Raw genomic sequence first — 19628 nt, forward strand, 5'->3', positions numbered from 1 at the left:
AATTATTGTGTCATGCACAAAGTATATGTCCTAACCGACTTGCCAAAACTATAGTTTGTTCACAAGACATTTGTGGAGTGGTTGAAAAACGAGTTTTAATGACTCCAACCTAAGTGAATGTAAACTTCCGACTTCAACTGTATATACAGATGTGCTCAAATTTGTTGGTACCCTTACAGCTCATTGAAATAATACTTCATTCCTCCTGAAAAGTGATGAAATTAAAAGCAATTTTTATCATGTATACTTGCATGCCTTTGGTACGTCATAGAATAAAGCAAAGAAGCTGTGAAAAGAGATTCATTATTGCTTATTCTACAAAGATATTCTAAAATGGCCTGGACACATTTGTTGGTACCCCTTAGAAAATATTATAAATCATTGGATTATAGTGATATTTCAAACTGATTTGTTTCTTTAATTAGTATCACACGTCTCCAATCTTGTGATCGGTCAATCAGCCTATTTAAATGGAGAAAAGTGGTCACTGTGCTGTTTGGTATCATTGTGTGCACCACACTGAACACGGACGAGAGAAAGCAAAATGAGAGATTTGTCTGAGGAGATCAGAAAGACAATAATAGACAAGCATGGTAAAGGTAAAGGCTACAAGACCATCTCCAAGCAGCTTGATGTTCCTGTGACAACAGTTGCAAATATTATTAAGAAGTGTAAGGTCCATGGAACAGTAGCCAACCTCCCTGGGCGTGTCCGCAAGAGGAAAGTCAACCCCAGATTGAACAGAAGGAGAGTGCGAACGGTATAAAAAGAATGAAGGATAACTGCCAAAGAGATACAAGCTGAACTCCAAGGTGAAGGTACGTCAGTTTCTGATCGCACCATCCGTCGCTTTTTGAGCGAAAGTGGGCTCCATGGAAGAAGACCCAGGAGGACTCCACTTTTGAAAGAAAAACATAAAAAAGCCAGACCGGAGCTTGTTAAAATTCATATTGACAAGCCACAATCCTTCTGAAAGAATGTCCTTTGGACAGATGAGTCAAAACTGGAGCTTTTTGGCAAGTCACATAAGCTCTATGTTCACAGACGCAAATATGTAACTTTCAAAGAGAAGAACACCATACCTACAGTGAAACCTGGAGGAGGCTCGGTTATGTTTTGGGGCTGCTCTGCTGCGCTGGCACAGGGTGCCTTGAATCTGTGCAGGGCACAATGAAATCTCAAGACTATCAAGGCATTCTGGAGCAAAACGTACTGCCCAGTGTCAGAAAGCTCTGTCTCAGTCGCAGGTCATGATAATGACCCAAAGCACACAGCTAAAAGCACCCAAGAATGGATAAGAACAAAACATTGGACTATTCTGGGTTACCAACAAATTTGAGCACGCCAGTATATGTTTAGATAATGAACTCGAGTTAAATGATCAAGTCTGAAACAAGTCATGCATGATAATGTGATTGGATGGTTTAATTGTTCAGCATACACTGCTCATTTGACATTAGGCCTGTTGTTAACATCAATATTAGAAAGCTCCTCTCATCGAACATCAAGCTCACAGTTTTATAGCATTCCAGATACTACATGATTGGACATTTGTCTTATTGATGATATTGTGTCTGTGTGTTTGCGGTCTGCATACATAAGGAGGTATGTAGAGTCATATCAACCAGCTCTACTTCTATCTGTAATGTCCTCTTTTCAGATACAACCATAAACCTTCCATCTATTTATAATGCCATGTCATTTAGGCCAAACAAGTATATTGTGCATTAATACATAGTTCACTCTTTTTCCAAGAAAGTTCTTGGGGTTTAACCTTGGTCCAGCCATTCAAGAAAGGTTCCAAAACAAGCGACATATGATTATTTGAGATGAAGGGGCTAAGATTGGCATGGGCACCAGTAAGCACTTATTGACCTTGGTGAAGGAGCTCTTCTAAGTCTCTCTCTCTCTCTCTCTCTCTCTCTCTGTCTCTCTCTCTCTCTCTCTGTCTCTCTCTCTTTCTCTCTCTCTCTCTCTCTCTCTCTCTCTCTCTCTCTCTCTCTCTCAAACCAGCAGGTGTGTCTGCCACACACCATTCATTAAGAATCTTCAAATGATTTAGCGCTACATTTGACCTTTCATTCGCTCAGCCTTGCCTCCCCCTCCCCTCCCAAAACTGCCCAATCGATCCATATAAAAGGCCGAAATATTACTCTGATCTGACAGTGTAGAAAGGTTGTGCGTCATTTGAGATAAGAGGCTCCCTGAAATTGATGTGAGATTGTCAATAATAGCAGCGAGTGGCGGTGGGGGTTGGGTAGGGCTCGGCAGCCAGCTGGGAGGTGTTTGGGCTTGGGGGGGTGGGGTGGGGGGGGGGGGGGGGGGGGTCGGGGGGGGGGGTCGGGAGGTTGTGTGGTGAGCCACAGTGGGGATACTGTTCCCTAGGCTCCCAACTACACATTGGGGAGGTGAGGAAGTTTTTCATTTTTCTCTCTCTCTCTCTCTCTCTCTCTCTCTCTCTCTCTCTCTCCCCCATCTCTCTCTAAATTCAGCCGCTGAGGGGGTTGAAAATGTGTCAATCACATTTAATTTCCAGGCTTAACAATCTGGCTCGGGGCTTGGCTCTCTGCTTATGTAGGCGTGATTTGCAGGTTGCCAGAGATGCTAAAAGATAGTCAGTGGAGTGGAAGATTTTTTCTTCTTCTACCTCCTCTATGTTCCCTGTCTTTTCACTATCCCCTTATCCCATCTTCCCCTGACGGATGGCTGGCCATAAGTGCACGGCCTCACAAAGCTGCCTCTCCTCACCACCGGCATCACATTAGGCCCCTCCTCATTAAGTGCATTGTATGACTTAACAATGAAGTGCATGCGCTCCTAGGTAGTAGGGCGAGGGTAAAACGTCTGAAAGAGGGAACACACACTCATCCTCCCCCTCATCTCCTCTCCAGACCCACAGTCCATAATCTGGAGTGAGAGTCCATACAAGGTTACACAGCCCAGTCATTCTGGTAGAAGGGCCTTGTGTTGTGTCTGCCCAGATTTTACTATCTGTTCCTTTAACATTATTATGGTGTATACCTTTAGGCGAGTCTGGGAGAAGGGATGCGGGACTGCAATACAGGAATGTGCAGCAGTGGTAAACAGTGAATATTCTACCCCACAGCACTAAAAAAGCTATTAAAGGACTAGCTGGTTTGATAATGAGACTCGTGGTGCGTTTCCTCTCCTGCTCAGGCTCCCAGGTTCTTGGGCAGGGTTGGAATTTATAATCTGAAGGTATTAAGTTGTCTGCGAGCAACGAAGAGAGGGGACGCTGCAGCCCGAGCTCCTTCCTGTTCTGTCAAGCAGTCTGGAGTGTGCTTGCATATGGAAGTGTGGTTAATTGTGGATTGAGCGTGTGAGTGCAATGCCAATGCAGCTCCTAGTCGGTCTCCTGTTCTGTTCTCTCCTATTCTATCCAGATTGAGGTCTGTGTCTCTGCCCAGCTATTGGCTCTCCCAGATTGGTTGTATTGATCAGGGTGGATTCTGTCTGAACCCAGAGCTCCGGCAGTGCCTCGGCACCTTCAAATTGCTGCATGAACTCCAGGATCTTCAGAGTCCCTGGAAGACTTACAGTGGATTTACTAGCAGCCATCGTGCCACTGCACCACACTCTCAGCCTCTAATATGAAAGGTGGTAAGGTTAAACATATCTGGATGACTCCCTAATAACCCCCTCTCTCTCCTCTCTGCGGAAATGACAGCCGCTCCAGGCACGAGCTCTTTATTTCTGTTTTCGTCATCATACAAGCCATTCACTTTATGTGCCAACATCACATTGTATTTTTCACATGCTTCATAAACAACAGGTGTCGACTAACAGTGAAATGCTTATTCACGGGCCCTTCCCAGCAGTGCAGAGTGAAAATTAGAACAATTATAGAAAAAAAATAACACTAGGAATAAATACACAACAGGGAGTACCAGTACTGAGTCAATGTGCAGGGGTAAAAGTGACTAGGCAACAGAATAGATAATAAACAGTAACAGCAGTGTACGTGATGAGTCAAAAACGTTAGTGCAAAAAGGGTCAATGCAGATAGTCCGGGTAGGGGGGCTTGGGGGTAGAGGCTGTTCAGGGTCTTGCTGGTTCCAGACTTGGTGCATCGCCTACCGCTTGCCTTGCGGTAGCAGAGAGAACAGTCTATGATTTGCGTGGCTGTTGACACCATTATTTTCCATGTCCATTCCTATGTTTGTTCCCATGCCTACCCAATTTACTGTATTGCACATTTTCAAGATATCCCGGTGTAGAATCTCTCTCTCCACAGTACAAAGCAGAGAGGTGGATGAACTATGAAGTAAAAGTCTCATTCAATTTTAAGCTGCCAAGTGTCAGGCAGAATCCCCACCGACTCAGAGCCTCTAGAGTGGATTCAGGAGAGGGAGTAAAACTGTGGGAATAAAATGGGCAGCTGTTCTTACACAGGAATATAGGGAAAAGGGACTGGGATTCAAAGAGAAGAGAAGTCTGCTCCCTTTGCAGTCAGGGCCGGCTTGGTTCCTTTCCAAACCCGTGTGAATGGTTCAGATAAAGCTGCAAACAACGCTATATATTTGATATTGCCTTAACTCTACACATCTGTCTCAGCGCATTACCTCGCAATAAGGTAATAAGGTTGAATTATCCTGCGCCTGCCGTCATCTTACATAAGCCGCTGCGACTCAGAAAACCTGTAATAGAACAAAGTGTCACATGGCGAGTGCCTTAGCGGTGTCCCTGTCTCTTTGGTTTAGTCAAACGGGGGCTTAGTCACTAGAACAAAGGTTCCTAGTTCCTACTCCACTCGCTCCAACAGGAATACACAGCTGTGTGGCTATTTCCAGATAATTGTTTAGTGAGCTCAGTGTTAAACTTTCTATTGTGTAGTTTCATGTCTCCATTATCATTATGATACACTGATTCCCATTCATCTGCACTAAATAACCACCGTGAATGACTTAACACACAGTGTATATTTAGTGCTTGGTTAGTAAAATAACAAATTAGTGTAATCCATTAGGCTCTGATTAGAATGTAAATTGCTTGGGAAGTGACACTAGGGAAAAATGACATCTTATAAGCAATAGAACAATATGAAGAAACTATCAAGATAAACATAATTACGGCACATTGTTTAATGACGAGAAACATGGATATATCATCCATGTGAAGTAGCCTCCTAACATTAAACTATGCATGAGACATTTCATTTTATTACTGTGACACTGGCTGTCGTTCTATAAAAAATGATATTTATAGTGTGTGTAAAGCGAGATCACACTTCGATATGGGCTTTTGACTCTCTCCTCTTAGCCTATCTCCCTGTCAGACACGGTGCCTTCAGAAAGTATTCACACCCCTGGACTTTTTCCACATCCTGTTATGTTACAGCCTGATTTTAAAATGGATTACATTGAGATGTTGTGTCGCTGACCTACACACAATGCCCCATAAATGTCAAAGTGGAATTATGTTTTTGGAAATGTTTACAAATTCATTAAAAATGAAAAGCTGAAATGTCTTGAATAAATAAGTACTGAAGCCTTTTGTTATGGCAAGCCTAAATAGGTTCGGGAGTAAAAATGTGCTTAACAAGTCACATAATGCGTAGCATGGACTCACTCTGGGTGCAATAATGGTGTAGAACATGGTTTTTAATTGACTACCACATCTCTGTACCTCACACATACAGTACCATTGAATTATATGCAAGGTCCCTAAGTTGAGCAGTGAATTTCAAACACAGATTCAACCACAAAGGCCAGGGAGGTTTTCCTATGGTTTGCAAACAAGGGCACCTATTGGTAGATGGGTAAAAAAAGAAGCAGACATTGAATATCCATTTGAGCATGGTGAAGTTATAAATATTACACTTTAGTTGGTGTATCAATAAACCTAGTCACTACAATAATATATGGGGGAAAAAATGTGGCAAAGAAATTTCCTTTAAGTTTGTGGCAAATCCAACACAACACACCACTGAGTACCACTCTTCATATTTTAAAGAATGGTAGTGGCTGTATCATGTTATGGGTATGCTTGTCATCGTCAAGGACTAGGGAGCTTTTTGGGATAAAAAGAAACTAAATAGAGCTAAGCACAGGCAAAATCCTAGAGGAAAACCTGGATCAGTCTGCTTTCCAACAGACAATAACCTAAAACACAAGGCCAAATATACACTGAAGTTGGTTACCAAGACGACATTGTATGTTCCTGAGTGGCCTAGTTGCAGTTATGATTTAAATCGGCATGAGAATGTATGGCAAGACTTAACAATGGCTGTCTAGCAATGATCAGCAACCAACTTGGCTTCATGAATTTTGGGCAAATATTGTACAATACAGGTGTGCAAAGCTCTTAGAGACTTACCTAGAAAGACACTGCTGAAACTGCTTCCAAATGTGATTCTAACATGTGTTGACATTACAGAGTATTTTGTGTAGATTGTTGACAATAAATGAAAATTAAATCCATTTTAATCCCACTTTGTAACACAACAAAGTCAAGGGGTATGAATCCTTTCTGAAGGCACTGTAGCTACAATGTTTCCATCACAGTCTAAAGTGGAACCAATCCCTTCCTAAGCTCAGGTGGAAATGAACCTGGCTCTCCGACACTCTCCGGCACTCTTGACCCTCCTATTCTGTCCCGGGACTTCCCTTAGACACAGCCTTCCTGAATCCCAGCAATTTGCTTTACAGCTCCAGCGTTTACATTTTTAATTGTGTTGCGTCCTCAGCCATGTGAGGTCTACCGAGGCCCAGGCAGGAGGCGTGCGTGCTTGGAATGGAATGGAGAGCCTGTCAGGGTCTCACATCTGACCTGTCATCACCTCCCACCACCCTGCGCCACTCGTATTTATTTGGACAGTGAAGATTAAACTTATTTGGTTCTATACTCCAGTATTTTGAATTTGAGATCAAATGTTTCATATGAGGTGATAGTACAGAATTTCACCTTGTATTTGAGGACATTTTATACATATCTGTTTTACCGTTTAGAAATGAAAGCACTTCATGTATCTTGTCCGTCATTTGAAGGCGCAGGGTTATAAGTATTTGTTCAAATTCACTTATATAGTATTACATTTAGTCAAAAGTTTAGTATTTGGTCCCATATTCCTAGCACGCAATGACTAGATGGACAAGCTTGTGGCTCTATAAACTTGATGGATGTATTTGTTTGTGATTTATTTAATTTATTTAACCAGGCTAGTCAGTTAATTTACAATGATGGCCTACCCTGGCCAAAACCCAACAATGCTGGGCCAATTATGCACCACCCTGTTGGACTCCCAATCACAGCCGGTTCTGATACCGGAATTGAACCAGAGTCTGTAGTGACGCCTCTAGCACTGAGATGCAGTGCCTTAGACCGCTGTGCCACAGCGAATGGTAAATAATGTATGTCACTTCTCATGAGTGAGAAAGTTACAGAGGCATAAATATCATACCCCCAAAACATGCTAACATCCCGTTATTCGTAATGGTAGGAGATGTGTTTTTGCTTTAATGTGCAGACTTCAAATTAAATGACTTGTCAATAATTTAAGAAGCACTGTTTGGTAGAGTTATTTGATGTGCCATCCACTTAATTATTTGAACTTTTACAGTTCAGATAATCTAAAGTAACATGGTTTGGTTTAGCTAATGAGGAGCAATGCTACATTTTTAGGCCAATCGTATGAACTCTGGGTTTGTTGTGGCAAGGCAGTTTTATGGGCACTTAAACTGGTGTTGCTGCTCGAGATGTGAAGGCAAGAGAGAAGGATGCTATTTGTTGAGTTTAAACGTTTACATCTGAAGAAATTATGAACTGCATTTAGCAAAGAGACTGTTGATTCATTTGATTTACCTGTAACAATTCTAGAGAAAGTCTAGTTAAACATCTATATCAAATTGACCTGAATTCACCTGCTGTGGAGAGTGTAGCCATCGTTGCTTCAATGGGAGCTAGCCTAGATTTCGTTGGATTGGGAGCTGCTTTCTTCCAAGACGAGTTGGGACTTCTTCCAATGACACAGGACATCGTTTCAATCGCATGCAGGGCATTTTCCGCCATGGATTACAAATAGGCATCGGCCCTGGAATGATTGTTTCAGGAGTTTGCTTCAGGCAAGTAAACATTGGGTTTCCATTCATTTGACTGGATCATTCATCATACCTTCAGCGCCAATTTAGCTTGCTAAAATGAACAGTGTTCAATGATTGAGTTGTATAAGAGTGCACTCGTAATGAAAAAGTTATATAGTGGGTCAAAGATCAACCCCCCAAGACATGCTAACTCCCCTGTTATTGGTACAGTGCCTTGCGAAAGTATTCGGCCCCCTTGAACTTTGCGACCTTTTGCCACATTTCAGGCTTCAAACATAAAGATATAAAACTGTATTTTTTTGTGAAGAATCAACAACAAGTGGGACACAATCATGAAGTGGAACGACATTTATTGGATATTTCAAACTTTTTTAACAAATCAAAAACTGAAAAATTGGGCGTGCAAAATTATTCAGCCCCTTTACTTTCAGTGCAGCAAACTCTCTCCAGAAGTTCAGTGAGGATCTCTGAATGATCCAATGTTGACCTAAATGACTAATGAGGATAAATACAATCCACCTGTGTGTAATCAAGTCTCCGTATAAATGCACCTGCACTGTGATAGTCTCAGAGGTCCGTTAAAAGCGCAGAGAGCATCATGAAGAACAAGGAACACACCAGGCAGGTCCGAGATACTGTTGTGAAGAAGTTTAAAGCCGGATTTGGATACAAAAAGATTTCCCAAGCTTTAAACATCCCAAGGAGCACTGTGCAAGCGATAATATTGAAATGGAAGGAGTATCAGACCACTGCAAATCTACCAAGACCTGGCCGTCCCTCTAAACTTTCAGCTCATACAAGGAGAAGACTGATCAGAGATGCAGCCAAGAGGCCCATGATCACTCTGGATGAACTGCAGAGATCTACAGCTGAGGTGGGAGACTCTGTCCATAGGACAACAATCAGTCGTATATTGCACAAATCTGGCCTTTATGGAAGAGTGGCAAGAAGAAAGCCATTTCTTAAAGATATCCATAAAAAGTGTTGTTTAAAGTTTGCCACAAGCCACCTGGGAGACACACCAAACATGTGGAAGAAGGTGCTCTGGTCAGATGAAACCAAAATTGAACTTTTTGGCAACAATGCAAAACGTTATGTTTGGCGTAAAAGCAACACAGCTGAACACACCATCCCCACTGTCAAACATGGTGGTGGCAGCATCATGGTTTGGGCCTGCTTTTATTCAGCAGGGACAGGGAAGATGGTTAAAATTGATGGGAAGATGGATGGAGCCAAATACAGGACCATTCTGGAAGAAAACCTGATGGAGTCTGCAAAAGACCTGAGACTGGGACGGAGATTTGTCTTCCAACAAGACAATGATCCAAAACATAAAGCAAAATCTACAATGGAATGGTTCAAAAATAAACATATCCAGGTGTTAGAATGGCCAAGTCAAAGTCCAGACCTGAATCCAATCGAGAATCTGTGGAAAGAACTGAAAACTGCTGTTCACAAATGCTCTCTATCCAACCTCACTGAGCTCGAGCTGTTTTGCAAAGAGGAATGGGAAAAAATTTCAGTCTCTCGATGTGCAGAACTGATAGAGACATACCCCAAGCGACTTACAGCTGTAATCGCAGCAAAAGGTGGCGCTACAAAGTATTAACTTAAGGGGGCTGAATAATTTTGCACGCCCAATTTTTCAGTTTTTGATTTGTTAAAAAAGTTTGAAATATCCAATAAATGTCGTTCCACTTCATGATTGTGTCCCACTTGTTATTGATTCTTCACAAAAAAATACAGTTTTATATCTTTATGTTTGAAGCCTGAAATGTGGCAAAAGATCGCAAAGTTCAAGGGGGCCGAATACTTTCGCAAGGCACTGTAGTGGTGAGAGGTTAGCATATTTTGGGGGTATGATCTTTGACCCTCTATCTTTCTCTCTCGTCATTATTCACGATTAATTCAGGATTATCTGCAATCATGGTAGCATCCAGATTAATGTAGAAGTGTTTACAAGCATATTCCTATCTTATTTACAATAAATGTAACTCCAAAATTACACAATACATTATCTACCATTCATTTCTGTTGGTCACAAAGCGACCTGAAACAAAACCAATAAGAACTGCAAATGCATCCGACAAGTTTGTAGTCACAAGCTTGATGTGGACATTGTGTGCTAGGAATATGGGACCAAATATTACATTTTTGAATTTGTGCAGATAGCCTAGTGGTTAGAGCGTTGGGCCAGTTAATGAAAGGTTGGTGGATAAAATCCCTGAGCTGACAATGTAAAAATATGTTGTTCTGCCCCTGAACAAGGCAGTTAACCCACTGTTCCCCGGTAGGCTGTCATTGTAAATAAGATTTAGTTCTTAACTGCCTTGCCTAGTTAAATAAAGTTTTTAAAAAATCCTTAGGGATGTCAATTTTGACCCCCTACCTTTTTTGTTTAACAAGTAATTTTTTCTCAATCTCTTTCTCTAAGCAATTGTATTAGTATAAAATAGTATTTGAATTATTTAATATGTGTAGTCATTATTGCTCATCTTTATCAAGGGTGGCAATAATTTCGGAACACACTGTATGTTTTAGTAATATCCCTAGCCTCTTGTTTTTCCCCTAGCGAGTCAATATCTTAGAAGTTAAAATACTGAGATGTCCTTTTCACCATTATTTTAAAGCTGACTTATCTGAATCTTTTGGTGAGAGGGTTACACTTATGACACCCTCAAATGGGGGGACTAGATGCATAAAGTGCATTCATTTCTAAACGGTAAAACCGATATGTGCGAAAATACCCTCAAATAAAAGGTGATATTCTGTACTGTTGCCTCATATATATATATATATTTTTCAACGCCGATACTGATTATTGGAGGACCAAAAAAAGCAGATACCGATTAATCGGCCAATTTTTTATATACAGTGGGGCAAAACAGTATTTAGTCAGCCAACAATTGTGCAAGTTCTCCCACTTAAAAAGATGAGAGAGGCCTTTAATTTTCATCATAGGTACACTTCAACTATGACAGACAAAATAAGAAAAAAAATCCAGAAAATCACATTGTATGATTTTGAATGAATTTATTTGCAAATGATGGTGGAAAATAAGTATTTGGTCAATAACAAAAGTTTATCTCAATACTTTGTTATATACCCTTTGTTGGCAATGACAGAGGTCAAACGTTTTCTGTAAGTCTTCACAAGGTTTTCACACACTGTTGCTGGTATTTTGGCCCATTCCTCCATGCAGATCTCCTCTAGAGCAGTGATGTTTTGGAGCTGTCGCTGGGAAACACGGACTTTCAACTCCCTCCAAAGATTTCCTATGGGGTTGAGATCCGGAGACTGGCTAGGCCACTCCAGGGCCTTGAAATGCTTCTTACGAAGCCACTCCTTCGTTGCCTGGGCGGTGTGTTTGGGATCATTGTCATGCTGAAAGACCCAGCCACGTTTCATCTTCAATGCCCTTGCTGATGGAAGGAGGTTTTCATTCAAAATCTCACGATACATGGCCCCATTCATCCTTTCCTTTACACGGATCAGTCGTCCTGGTCCCTTTGCAGAAAAACAGCCCCAAAGCATGATGTTTCCACCCCCATGCTTCACAGTAGGTATGGTGTTCTTTGGATGCAACTCAGCATTCTTTGTCCTCCAAACACGACGAGTTGAGTTTTTACCAAAAAGTTATATTTTGGTTTCATCTGACCATATGACATTCTCCCAATCTTCTTCTGGATCATCCAAATGCTCTCTAGCAAACTTCAGACGGGCCTGGACATGTACTGGCTTAAGCAGGGGGACACGTCTCGCACTGCAGGATTTGAGTCCCTGGCGGCGTAGTGTGTTACTGGTAGGCTTTGTTACTTTGGTTCCAGCTCTCTGCAGGTCATTCACTAGGTCCCCCCATGTGGTTCTGAGATTTTTGCTCACCGTTCTTGTGATCATTTTGACCCCACGGGTGAGATCTTGCGTGGAGCCCCAGATCGAGGGAGATTATCAGTGGTCTTGTATGTCTTCCATTTCCTAATAATTGCTCCCACAGTTGATTTCTTCAAACCAAGCTGCTTACCTATTGCAGATTCAGTCTTCCCAGCCTGGTGCAGGTCTACAATTTTGTTTCTGGTGTCCTTTGACAGCTCTTTGGTCTTGGCCATAGTGGAGTTTGGAGTGTGACTGTTTGAGGTTGTGGACAGGTGTCTTTAATACTGATAACAAGTTCAAACAGGTGCTATTAATACAGGTAACGAGTGGAGGACAGAGGAGCCTCTTAAGAAGAAGTTACAGGTCTGTGAGAGCCAGAAATCTTGCTTGTTTGTAGGTGACCAAATACTTATTTTCCACCATAATTTGCAAATAAATTCGTAAACAATCCTACAATGTGATTTTCTGGATTTTTTTCTCTCCTTTTGTCTGTCATAGTTGAAGTGTACCTATGATGAAAATTACAGGCCTCTCTCATCTTTTTAAGTGGGAGAACTCGCACAATTGGTGGCTGAGTAAATACTTTTTTGCCCCACTGTATATATATATATATATTTGTAGTAATGACAATTACAACAATACTGAATGAACAATGAACACTTTTATTTTAACTTTATATAATACATAAATAAAATCTATTTAGTCTCAAATAAATAATGAAACATGTTCAATTTGGTTTAAATAATGCAAAAACACAGTGTTGGAGAAGAAAGTAAAAGTGCACTATGTGCCATGTAAAAAAGCTAACATTTAAATTCCTTGCTCAGAACATGAGAACATATGAAAGCTGGTGGTTCAATATTCCCAGTTATTCAATATTCCCAGTTAAGAAGTTTTAGGTTGTAGTTATTATAGGAATTATGACGCGTCGAATATTTCTCTCTCTATCATTTGTATTTCATATACCTTTGACTATTGGATGTTCTTATAGGCACTTTAGTATAGCCAGCCTAATTTCAGGAGTTGATAGGCTTGAAGTCATAAACAGCGCTGTGCTTCAAGCATTGCGAAGAGCTGCTGGCAAACGCTGAAAAGTGCTGTTTGAATGACTGCTTACGAGCCTGCTGCTGCCTACCACCGCTCAATCAGACTGCTCTATCAAATATCAAATCAGACTTAATTATAACATAATAAACACAGAAGGACGAACCTTTGGTCATTAATATGGTCAAATCCGGAAACTATCATTTTGAAAACAAAACATTTATTATTTCAGTGAAATACGGAACCGCTCTGTATTTTATTGAACGGGTGGCAACCCCAAGTCTAAATATTGCTGTTATATTGAAGGTTGTGCATGGTTATGTCATAATTATTTAAATTCAGGTAAATTAATTAGGTCTTTGTTAGGAAAAAATTGTCTTCACACAGTCCGCAATGACCCAGGCGGCCCAAACTGTTGCATATACCCTGACTCTGCTGGCACAGAACGCAAGAGTAGTGACACAATTTCCCATGTTAATATTGCCTGCTTACATGAATTTATTTTAACCAAATATGCAGGTTTAATAAAGGCATTGATGTTTATGGTTAGGTACATTTGTGCAACGATTGTGCTTTTTTCGCGAATGCGCTTTTGTTAAATCATCACCCGGTTAGTGAAGTTGAAGTAGGCTGTGATTCGACGATCAATAAACAGGCACCGCATTGATTATATGCAACGCCAGGACAAACTAGTTAACCTAGTATTATCATCAACCATGTGTAGTTAACTAGTGATTATGTGAAGATTGATTGTTTTTTACAAGATAAGTTTAATGCTAGCTAGCAACTTACCTTGACTCCTTGCAGCCACAAGGTCCTTTTGACGCTGCACAGGTGTAGCAGGTGGTCATCCTGCCACGCAGTTCCCTTGTGGATTGCAATGTAATCAGCCATAATCGGCATCCAAAAAGGCAGATTACGATTGTTATGAAAACTTGGCCCTAATCCGATTAATTGGTCGACCTCTAATATATATAACATTTGATCTCAAATGCAAAATGTTAAACTATAGAGCCAAACTAAGTTTTAGCTTCAATAGTTGGATTCCATCTAATTTGCGACAAATTTTCTTTCGAATATAAAAAATTAATTTAAAAAAATCCCATCAAACGGATGTATTACTGATAACAGGCTGTGCACGATGATGTAGTGCACATAACAATAACTTTTGCTGTTAAAATCCCCATGTACCGAATGAAAAATACAAGTTAAATGGGTTTCCATTTTCAACTCTTCTGATGGTTTTATCACACAAACATTTGCGTTATATAGCAAAATGTGCCCACTCAGGTCTTGGCACGTGCTCTCTAGCCAAAACCTCTCAGATACAGTGTGGGTAGGCTACCTACATGATGACATTATTATGGACAGAATAGCCAGATTACTTTTATTTGTTAAACGGCAGCCAAGCGTCAATCACCATGTCACCAGAATAGGACTCCCTGTTTATTGGAAAGGAGCATCAAGCTCATCACCGTGTACTTTCACCACCCTGTGATGTTCATCATCATTTATTTCATCTGTAGCCTAATAAACTGCATGGTTTCCCGAGTCCTAGTGGGAGGTCCACCTAACATATCATTGCGTGACTCCAAGTTTACTTCGATATGATGGTTATTATATCAATATTTGCACATAAAGACATTTCCACTGCCATTTCTCGCATAATTAATTTTCCCGATACAAAAAGATCCCACCATGTCTAACGAACAAATTGTCTGTCGGCATTTATACAATTGTGATGGGATTTCCTGTTTCCATCAGCCCATGAGTCAGGTAATTCATCCACATTAAATAGTTGGAAGGAAACCATTCTGTCTCGCATTCATATGCTCAAACAGAAACAACACATACACACGCTCATTATCATGCACAAACACATACAGAAGAGACCACATACAATCACACAATCTTAACCTCAAATCCACGCACATTTTATCACTCAGATCCCTCCCACACACATACAGTATACATAGACACACATTCACAACACCCCAACATCCTCCGAGCTGGAAAATAAGATCAGTCAGTGAGCCTTTGACCCTTGCTCATGGCTGTATGAGCATGTGATTGAGAGGAGAGTGTGTGTGTGTGTGTGTGTGTGTGTGTGTGTGTGTGTGTGTGTGTGTGTGTGTGTGTGTGTGTGTGTGTGTGTGTGTGTGTGTGTGTGTGTGTGTGCGTGTGTGTGTGTGAGAGAGACTTGGGGGATCTGATGTTGATCTATTAAGAAGCTGTTAGTTATAGTGTTTATATTCAGTGCACTCCAAAACCTCAGCTAGGCTCTCGGCTGGAAATGATCCATAGCCATCTCTTTTCCTAGACTGATCACTTGGAATAACTTGTAAATGCTGCACACTCATTTGTTTTAACAGTTACTCGTAGACCCTACATGTGGAGAATTTTCTAAAAGAACGAATAGGGTCATTCATGACATGGAACAGTAGACGATTAGGGCCTGGAAGAAACTGTATAGATGCACTGTTAGTCCTTTAGCAGTGCTGTTCCATTTTCAGTGCGGTGCTGTAGATGCAGATCATGGGTAATTCAGGCCTGTCCTCTGAGTATCCCAGGCCCAGCTCAAGGCCTAATGGTGCTCTGTCTTTCTGTCTGTCAGTCTAATCCTGGCGAGACGGAGCGTCCGGGGCCGACCCACGCCCATCCAAACCCCCGACACAGGAGATGAGATGCTGATAAGATTTCTATAATCAATTTAGCCGACCAGGAGGGGATCAATCCTGTCCATTTGCCTCCTCACTCGCTTTTCCATCTCTCCTTCATTTCTGTCTCTTCCCTTCCGCTCTTCTTCCCATCTCCCAACCGCCTCTCCCCCTCCTTATACACAAATGAATAATTCAGCAGCCGATGTGGTGAAAGGTGAAGTAAACAAGTCTATTGCCTAATATCCCGGGAGGCTGGGAAAGAGAGAAGAGTGAGGGGAGAGTGGGGGAAATGCTGTGGCTGTCCAATACCACAGGCTGGACCTTGTATGCTCTCTGCTCTATCTCCAGCCTATCCTCGTGTCCCAGAGTCATTTGCACTTATATTGACCTCAAGGTTGCACCAAAACTAATGACACAGTCAGCTAGTCCGACGCTCTCTTCATCCACGCGCTGTGCGACCATAAATAATAACATAAAATGGTGTAACGCCACAGTGGTGAGAGAGTTCAGGGTCCTGCTCCACACCTGAAGTTTCTCCAACAAAGAGAGAGTTAAGGCAGAGGGTATTTCAAACCACTGAATAATGTGTAGCGTGCAGAATAACTTTATAATGCAGGTTTAGTGTGCACAAAAAGGGTTTAGAGGGGCCTCCCTAAACATGAGCCACATACAAATAGGCACACCTAGCAGTAATACAGTAGTGACTGCTATGATTACGGCGTTTGTTCAAGGGTCAAATGCAAAAATTGCTATTTGTTTTGAACAATTGTTCAACCCATTATCATTCAATGAGAAGAAAATGATTGTTGAAAAGTAGGCAGGGCAAACCCATTTTGGTGATTTCTGGTGTATCCACAATAAATAAATCACTGCACGTTTTGACTCATTCAGCAGTTTTTACCTTATTAAGTACAGTGTCATTGGAAATGATTGTTGAAAGTTACATTTACATTCCTAAAACCTAAAAAATAAATAATGCTGTTGCTGCTTCCTGTTGACAAGACATATTGATAAATAGCCCAATATCAAAACAAAGTTTTAAAGTGTCCAAATCAATAACCAATATGCAGAAACAGTTTGTGATATATTGAAAACCTAAAAATAAAATGTACTATCTACACATACATGTGCAACAATGGATATCGTGCTACTTTAAACGAGCACCTTGTAAATGGCACATACACAAAAAAAAATTGTTTTGTCAAGTGGCAATAAATCACTCATTGATTAAGGGGGGGTGATATGTGCTTTTGAAAGTAAAAACCGGATACATTTTCACATCACTGGTTAGAGGACCACCTGCAGGACACAGTCAGCTACATTTTGGAATGTTGCATTTTGATACGGGGGTCACCAAAACAGAAAGAGAAACGTAACATTGTTTTGTCCATCACTTCTATCTATTATCACGTTAAAATCAAATACCTAAAAAAAAACACACGGAATAGAGGACAATTTGTAGAAGATCAATCAATAGAGCAGGGGCCAAACGTCTGGGGGCGTAGTGCTGTTTAAAATAACACTAATTCAAAGGCCCCACGGAAACTTGGAATAACCTATACATGGTTGGTTAGATGAGAACTTGTAAAGGCTTTTATCTATATTTTGGATTGGCGGATGTTGATTTTGTGAGGCTGCCATCACGGAAAAGGGAATAAGCCACTTTCTGTTAGTTAACTTCAACGAATCACGACCCGCCATAGGATGGCAACAGTGACAACGGTTGGCCGCTATTGAAGTAATGGTTTAACTTTCAAATCCGTGAATTGTTGTGTGGCCAGTGACTTTTTAGAGACCCCCCGAATTATCCGTGCCATTTGAGAAAGAAAAATGACAGTCCTACCACCCCCAGAGCGTATGACAAAATCGACAGTACAAAACCAAAGATATTGATCTGTTTTAAGCAAATTGATCTTGTCATCATGTTGACAATAAAAATCACCAATCTGAGGTAAAAAAGGATGTGTAATTCCCCCCAATTGGATGTGGTCAAAACGTCAGCTTGTGTAATGTACTAACGCATACTGTCCGCATACTGTCTGTAATTTTGGTAAAACATCCATTAGTTTCTAGTAGATGGTTCAATAGCCTAATTAATGAAAAAAACATACTTATATAAACTTATATTCAATTACCTCTACTTTTTTTCCAAATCTGCCACCAGTTTGATGCCAAAACATTGACAACAAATACATAGACATAGTAAAATAAATATAATGATATTAAATGCTGAAACCTTCATATTAAACACCAATGGTATTCACTAAGATGGTTTAAATTTAGGACAATGTTTTACAGCTTTGTTCTATTTTTTGTAATTTTAAAATCATCTTATTTAATTCTTTCATATTTTATATGTGATAAGGCCAGAGGGCCAGAGATAATGACAGACACCTGTGATAATCTGAAGTATTCAAAAGGGCCAGTAGATGTCTTAAATCTGGTGGTTTACTGGTCAATTTAGAAAGTTGCAACCCTAGATATGGCTAAACAATTCAATATCTTACTTTAGAATGATAGTAAATTAAACACAGATTTACACTGAGAGTACAACACATTAGGAACACCTTCCTATTATTGAGTTGCACCCATTTTGCCTTCTGAGCAGCCTCAATTTGTCGGGGCATGGACCCTACAATGTGTCAACCGTTCCACATGCTGGCCAACGTTGACTCCAATGTTTCCGCAGTTGTCAAGTTGGCTGGTAGTGGATCTCTACTCTGACTAGCTTGTTCCATCTCATCCCACAGATGCTCAGTTGGATTGAGATCTGGTGACTGGGAAGGCCACTGCAGTAAGCTGAATTCACCGTCATGTTCATGGAACCATTCCTGACAATGCTAGCCTTGTGGCATGGTGCATTATCTTGCAGAAAAAAATCGATTCGCAGATGGATACACTGCTGCCATGAAGGGATGCACCTGATTGGCAATGCTGTTCAGATATCCTGTGGCATTCAAACGTAGCTCCACATTTAGCAAAGGGCCCAATGTGTTCCATGAAAACACACCTAACACCACCACCAGCCTGCGATGTTGACACACGGCATGATGGATGCATGTACTCTTGGTTTTCTCCATACCCTAGTCCTCCCATCAGTGTGAAAATGGCAGAAAACGGGATTCATCAGACCAGGCAATGTTTTTCCAATTCTCCAGTGTCCATAGTTTTCATTCTTTAGCCCACTGCAAACTGCAAGTTTCTTGTTTATTGCTGAAAGAAGTAGAACTCTGTAAGGCCGTCGCCATACCCCATTCGTGTCAAGGTACGACGAGTTGTACATTCTTTTGTGGGTCTTTGGGCACCAATGTTGTACTGGACTGTCAGTTGACTAACTATAGCCTGTCGGTTGCTCCGCACAATTCGGGGCAGCCTCCTTTGTCCTCTTCCATCAATGACCTGTTTTCAGCCGTTGGCTGGATGTCCTTTGGTGGACCCTTCTTGATACACACGGGAAACTGTTGAGCGTGAAAAACCCAGCAGCACTGCAGTTCTTGATACACTCAAACAGGTGCGCCTGGCACCCACTACCATACCCTGCTCAAAGGCACAAATATTTTGTCTTGCCCATTCACCCTCTGAATGGCACACATACACAATTCATGTCTCAATTGTCTCATGGCTTAAAAATCCTTCTTTAACCTGTCTCCTCCCCTTCATCTACACTAATTGGAGTGAATTTAACAGGTGACATCAATAAGGGATCATAGTTTTCACCTGGATTCACCTGGTTAGTCTGTCATAGAAAATGTTTGGTACACTCAGTGTATATTTCTCACTAGTTTAACCATTTAGAGATAAAAAATAAAAAAAATGCTCCCAAGCCCAATTTAACCAGTTGCTCTAGACTAGAGCGACCATAGGATCTGAGCAGCAGGCTGAATGTTTGACGCCCCTACAAAAAGTACCAATCCCTTTCATTCTAAAGAAAGAAGGTTTGTGGTTGTACCCGTTTGCTCGTGAAAGCTGTAATATTCATGAGGACGGTTGC

At 41.1% G+C, this 19628-nt stretch overlaps 1 protein-coding gene across 10 annotated transcripts in view; it reads right to left on the reverse strand.

Moving 5' to 3' along the window:
* Positions 1-19628, reverse strand: part of LOC110524279 (CUGBP Elav-like family member 5) — a 295326-nt gene that overhangs the window by 22134 nt on the left and 253564 nt on the right. The gene's annotated exons all lie outside the window — the stretch shown is intronic.

Source organism: Oncorhynchus mykiss, chromosome 5, assembly GCF_013265735.2.
Source record: "Oncorhynchus mykiss isolate Arlee chromosome 5, USDA_OmykA_1.1, whole genome shotgun sequence".
Classification (NCBI taxonomy): domain Eukaryota; kingdom Metazoa; phylum Chordata; class Actinopteri; order Salmoniformes; family Salmonidae; genus Oncorhynchus; species Oncorhynchus mykiss.